This window comes from Mya arenaria, chromosome 11 (assembly GCF_026914265.1).
Source record: "Mya arenaria isolate MELC-2E11 chromosome 11, ASM2691426v1".
Taxonomy (NCBI): Eukaryota; Metazoa; Mollusca; class Bivalvia; order Myida; family Myidae; genus Mya; species Mya arenaria.
This window is the reverse complement of record NC_069132.1, coordinates 3,224,358-3,231,023: the sequence shown is the minus strand read 5'-3', so window position 1 is coordinate 3,231,023 and position 6,666 is coordinate 3,224,358. Positions and strand designations below refer to the sequence as shown.

The window sequence follows — 6,666 nt, the reverse complement described above, 5'->3', positions numbered from 1 at the left end:
CTGAAATTTGACTTACGAGGAGAAACTCGGAGAAGCTAGTTGTAAATTACCAACATAGTTTGATTTACAAATCAGACGAAAGGAAAATGTTGCAACGTTTCTTCGTTATTTTCTTAGGAGTATTTATTGCTTCAGGTACGTAGACTTGATAAGACAGTGGACATTGATAAAGTTAACAACGTTTTTACTGTCATCGTTGCCAACTTTCGAATCTTTAATGCTCTGGAAGTTAAATGGAAACAGTAAAAATCTGCAGTATTTCTAACACAGATGATTTGAGACAAATGTTTCAGCTGTACTTCCTTTGTTTAAAAATATGACCACATCATCAAATATGTCATGGTTAAAAATTAACAACGATCAGGTTATTCATGTTGTTAACGTTAAAGACGTTTTGAACAATAGGCCCTATCAATATTTTTATATATATATCAACATTTAAGGACCCTAAGCTGCAATTTTGATGTAACCAGTAAATATGAAATATAATTGAACATTTTGAAAAAAACATCAATAGGGTATGCTGTAAAAAGAAATGATTTAAAAATACATGTAGAAACAACAGGCGGGACCATATGTTACAGATGACAACATAAGGATTTCTGAAACGGCTAAGCAGAATTAGTAATTTTGGGAATACTTATAACTAAAGTTTTACTTTTTGTCGACTAGTTTCGCTATAAGTCAGAGGGTAATTAAGAAGTGTTCAAAGTGCACAGTGCAACGTGTACTAAATGTTTTGTTGTTTTGTAAATATATAAACAAAGACACAAGTCTGTGCCTTTTTGATACATGTTTTCTTTTTTTTCGATTTTACATCAGTCGATCTCAAAATGCTAAGTTCTTATGTTTCATTTGTTTATCTAAGTGTAATTTAAATGTTTGTGAAGGTAGAACAACACTATTTTAAATGTTAATGCATGTGTTAAACTGTTTTCCTGCCAGGTGAGAGCGTATGTCCGGACGGTTACTGCCGCCACTCGGACGGCTGCTTCAGAACCGTTGGCCTCAACGTCTCGTGGATTGATGCCAAGGTAACATGTAAAATATAATAATTTCATGAATATTCTGTAAGTCTTCAAATCATTCTCGTTTTCACATACAGTTTTTCTGTAATTTTCAGTAGCTTTTCAGCTTGTCTATTTTTTTTTAAGAAACCAAAAAATAAATGTATTGTGATGGCCTTTGTGTCGTCGACGTCGGCGTCGTGCCAATACTTAAACCATTGCCATAACTAAATTTCGTTCTAAATATTTTCCTGAAACTTGGAGCATATATTACAAGATACATTGCGCTCACATGTAGCAAGGCCCGTTATTCTGGGTTAGCAAAGCATGTGACTCTGGTTTAGCAAAGCCCGTAACTCTGGTTTAGAAAAGGCTCGTAACGCTGGTTTAGCAAAGCCCGTTACTCTGGTTAGCAAAGGCTCGTAACTCTGGTTTAGCAAAACTCGTAACTCTGGTTTAGCAAAGCCCGTAACTCTGGTTTAGCAAAGCCCGTAACTCTGGATTAGCAAAGGCTCGTAACTCTGGTTAAGTAAGGCCCGTAACTCTGGTTAAGCAAGGTCCGAAACTCTGGTTTAGCAAAGGCTGTAACTTTGGTTTAGCAAAGCCCGTAACTCTGGTTTAGCAAAGCTCGTAACTCTGGTTTAGTAAGGCCCGTAACTCTGGTTTAGGAAAGCCCGTAACTCTGGTTTAGCAAAGACTCGTAACTCTGGTTTAGCAAAGCCTGTAGCTCTGGTTTAGCAAGGCCCGTAACTCTGGTTTAGTAAGGCCCGTAACTCTAGTTTAGCAAAGCCCGTAACTCTCGTTCAGTAAGGCCCGTTACTCTGGTTTAGCAAAGCCCGTTACTCTGGTTAAGTAAGGCCTGTAACTCTGGTTTAGTAAGGCCCGTAACTCTGGTTTAGCAAAGCCCGTAACTTTGGTTTAGTAAGGCCCGTAACTCTGGTTTAGCAAAGCCCGTAATTCTGGTTTAGCAAAGACCGTATCTCTGGTTTTAGCAAAGGCTCGTAACGCTGGTTTAGCAAAGGCCGTAATTCTGGTTTAGCAAAGCTCGTTACTCAGGTTTAGCTAAGCCCGTAACTCTGGTTTTAGCAAAGGCTCGTAACGCTGATTAAAAAAAGCCCGTAACTCTGGTTTTGCAAAGCTCGTAATTCAGGTTTAGCTAAGCCCGTAACTCTGGTTTAGCAAAGCTTGTAACTCAGGTTTAGCAAATCCCGTAACACTGGTTAAGCAAAGCTCGTAACTCTGGTTTAGTAAAGCCCGTAACTCTGGTTAACCAAAGGCTCGAAACTCTGGTTTAGTAGGGCCCGTAACTCTGGTTTAGCAATGCCCGTAACTCTGGTTGAGCAAAGGCTGTAACTCTGGTTTAGCAAAGCCCATAACTCTGGTTTAGCAAAGGCTGTAACTCTGGTTTAGTATGGCCCGTAACTCTGGTTTAGCAAGGCCCGTAAGTCTGGTTTAGCAAAGGCCGTAACTCTGGCTTAGCAAAGCACGTAACTCTGGTTTAGCAAAGCTCGTTACTCTGGTTTAGCAAGGCCCGTAAGTCTGGTTTAGCAAAGGCTCGTAACTCTGGCTTAGCAAAGCCCGTAACTCTGGTTTAGCAAAGCTCGTAACTCTGGTTTAGCAAAGCTCGTTACTCTGATTTAGTAAGGCCATTTAACTCTGGTTTAGAAAGCCCGTTACTCTGGTTAAGCAAAGCTCGTTACTCTGGTTTAGTAAGGCCCGTAACTCTGGTTTAGCAAAGGCTCGTAACTCTGGTTTAGCAAAGCTCGTTACTCTGGTCTTGCAAAGCTCGTAACTCTGGTTTAGTAAGGCCCGTAACTCTGGTTTAGCAAAGCCCGTAACTCTGGTTTAGTAAGGCCTGTAACTCTGGTTTAGCAAAGCCCGTAACTCTGGTTTAGTAAGGCCCGTAACTCTGGTTTAGTAAGGCGCGTAACTCTGGCTTAGCAAAGTCCGTAACACTGGTTTAGCAAAGCTCGTAACTCTGGTTTAGCAAAGCCCGTAACTCTGGTTTAGCAAAGCCCGTAACTCTGGTTTAGTAAGGCCCGTAACTCTGGTTTAGCAAAGCCCGTAACTCTGGTTTAGTAAGGCCCGTAACTCTGGTTTAGTAAAGCGCGTAACTCTGGCTTAGCAAAGTCCGTAACACTGGTTTAGCAAAGCTCGTAACTCTGGTTTAGTAAGGCCCGTAACTCTGGTTTAGCAAAGCTCGTAACTCTGGTTTAGCAAAGCTCGTTACTCTGGTCTTGCAAAGCTCGTAACTCAGGTTTAGCAAAGCTCGTAACTCTGGTTTAGTAAGGCCCGTAACTCCGGTTTAGCAAAGCCCGTAACTCTGGTTTAGTAAGGCCCGTAACTCTGGTTTAGTAAGGCGCGTAACTCTGGCTGAGCAAAGTCCGTAACACTGGTTTAGCAAAGCTCGTAACTCTGGTTTAGTAAAGCCTGTTACTCTGGTTAAGCAAAGGCTCGTAACTCTGGTTTAGTAAGGCCCGTAACTCTGGTTTAGCAAAGCCCATAACTCTGGTTTAGCAAAGCCTGTAACTCTGGTTTAGTAAGGCTCGTAATTCTGGTTTAGTAAGGCCTGTAACTCTGGTTTAGCACGGCCCGTAACTCTGGTTAATCAAGGCCCGTAACTCTGGTTTAGCAAAGACTTTTAACTCTGGTTTAGTAAGACCTGTAAGTCTGGTTAAGCAAGGCCCGTATCTCTGGTAAAGCAAGACCCGTAACTCTTGTTTAGGAAGCCCCGTTACTCTGGTTAAGCAAGGCCCGTAACTCTGGTTTAGCAAGGTCCGTAGCTCTGGTTTAGCAAAGCCCGTAACTCTGGTTAAGCAAGGCTCGTAACTCTGATCGTAACTCTTATCGGCTTCTCCATTTAAGTCTGAACAAACAACAGAGAGTTGGCAGTCACTTGCAGCGTTCATGCTTATTTCTATTGGTTGAAGCTTTTCATGTTATATAGCTTTGTAGACAATTCTGATTTCCTTTTGCGTCCAGGCTTACTGCACCGTGCTTGGGGGCGTTCTTTTGTCTCCAACATCGAGTGCAAGTCAGGCGACGGCAGAGGGCGCTCTCAGGAGGTCGAAAGGTAGTTTACACCCAGTTTGGTTGATTTTCGTTATGCACCAGTCAGTTGTAACCACGGCCCCCATGTCCACGGGTATACCGGGGATAGCGGGAAAAATGGGCCGTGTTTTTACCTTCCAGGTGGCCCCGCAGTGCCGAGTGAATATGCTGGGGGGGGGGGGGGGGGGGGGGTCGCGCCGAAAACAGCATGAATGGACCTTACCTAGGATGTCCCCGGGTTGTGGGGGCATTTGGCGGGATTTTTATCAGCAGTTTTTCCCGTCAAGGCGGGGATTTTTCCCGGGATTGGCTGGACCGAAAGTCAAAGTCAATGCTATTCCCCAGACCTGGGGGACGTGGTTACAATGGACTGGTGCATTAGATCATGTTTCAAATTAATAAAACAAAATGCCTTGACTGTGGGAATGATTATAATAAAAAACACTGTAGAAGTCGAAGTCGACGTTTTATACATATTTCAACAGTTGACAAAATTTAGGTATTTCCAAGGGACATAACTGCTGTCCATGCAGATCTTGTTTTCAGAGTAGAGATATGGCCCATTTTTATGGATGCAATTATATATTTTGGCATATTATGTCTGCTCTTAAAACAGTTGATATTAATACTAGTATGGTATTTTTTCAAACCTACTTTTAAGTACCAATTTTCACACAAAAATCAATCTTGGTGTTATGTTCTATGGCGCTATGTCTTGAATAAATATTGACCTGTTTTGACTAGCATGTTATTCAATTTAGTTCAAGCTTTGCATGTTGATATTCATGTTTATCAATATTTTCGATGCGCAGATGCGATTCATCCTGGCAAGTACTGGCTTGACATCACCGACCTTCTGAATCCGAGTGAATGGAAAACAAGCAAGCGCTTGTTTACAACAACTGGGCCTCCAGCAGCCACACAAATGAGGACAACACCAAGAACTGCGTCTACATGTCGCTGGAAAATGACTTCAAATGGGTGATTGCCTCATGTTCTGAGAAGATGAACTTTGTCTGCTTCCATGCAGGGTAAGAAATGTAAGTGATTAAAAAAAACATTGTGCAATGTTTCAAACCATTAAGATTTGGTTAATCAGTTAGGGTCAGAAGTACAACCTTATAAATATTAATTTGAATTGCATTAATTTTGACAGAAATATAAGGCCTCTGTTAACTTATCTTAATTAACCTGGGTCAAAACAAAGTTTCTTTATTTGAGTGGAGAAGTAAATTTAGTACTAGGAGCATTCAGAACGATATTAGACTGAAAGTCGCATTTGATTTATTATTAAGGTTTTGACCTCAAATTTCTATATGATAGATACTTATATATTTTTAAATTACACACACAACTCTTAAAAAATAGGGGATTTGCTGATCTTTACCCATCCGACAAAGACACTGCAACCGTGACATTTGTATTGTTATCTTTAACAGTAAAAACCCATTTTATTGTTGAAGCCATGCATAATTATAGTCATGGAAAGATTCTCTGACATGTAAGCTAATGACATTTGGTTAGATGCACTAGTGAAAATCAAATCAGGCTCAATCTGAAATGTATCTCAATAATATTTTGAAACTTGTCGTCACTATTTTTTCATAAGAATATGTGTATGGAGATATGTTTATACAATTGACGCCGATTTCCGCTTGCTAGCATTGAACTTGAAGCATTGTCGAAACACATGTCAAACCATAGTGTACGTTATATGCTGTTAAAGAGCTGTAGACACAAAAAAAGAATAACGTGTTTAGACGTATTAGGCGCGGTTATATTTTACCGAGTACAATTTTAAGTTTGTACCTCGGAAAACATGTCTTAGCGATTTTACCGAGGTAAATAAATGGATCCGTCATATTATTATTTCTTGTTAAATTGTTGAAATTGATTGTGACTTACATGCAGCTTTATTGAATAAATCAACACTGCTCTACAGCAAAATAGTATCACTTCAGTCTCATCACTTTCTGAATGCCCCTCGTATGAATAAGTTATTAATATGCCTGTGTGATGAAAATACACTCGTACTAGGAGCATGCGTGATCGATTAATTGAGTCTTATTGAACAAGTCGATATTCTTTTTGACAGATTACCCCCTACTACCGAGAGAGTGTTCGTCCGCAGTACTCAAGTATACAGACGCTACCGCCATGAATGGGAATCTATCTACGAAACCAGAGTAGTGGACCATAATGACGTAGACTGCTGAACTTAACACGACTGACGCATGTACCAAATGTGAATATTGGTTCTTATCCTACTTCTCATTCTTTTTGCTGCATTGTAAATTGTGTGTCCACGCTATATTGTCCTATATTGTCCTTGTTATCGCATTTACTATTTGAAATATATAATTTGCAACTTTTGTTTTTGTTGTTGTTTGTCACGTGTTTTCAGAATGACATAGTGTCGGGTGATTGCACAGGCGCCAGACTAATTGTTTTGCTCAATAACCTCGGAGTTCAAAGCATCGAAACTTGGTTTTTAGCAATCTCATGTGGGGACGAAACTGTGGGTTATATTAACGTTTGTTTAGTTCAAAAGGTCGCAGGTGCTTAAAATACAGGAACGTTTTGTCTCTATAATTTCAGTTACACATAA

The 6,666-nt window shown here is 40.4% G+C and overlaps 1 pseudogene; it reads left to right on the top strand.

The window, feature by feature from the left end:
- Positions 1-6,430, top strand: LOC128208931 (snaclec salmorin subunit A-like; annotated as a pseudogene).
- Positions 6,431-6,666: the final 236 nt, after the last annotated feature.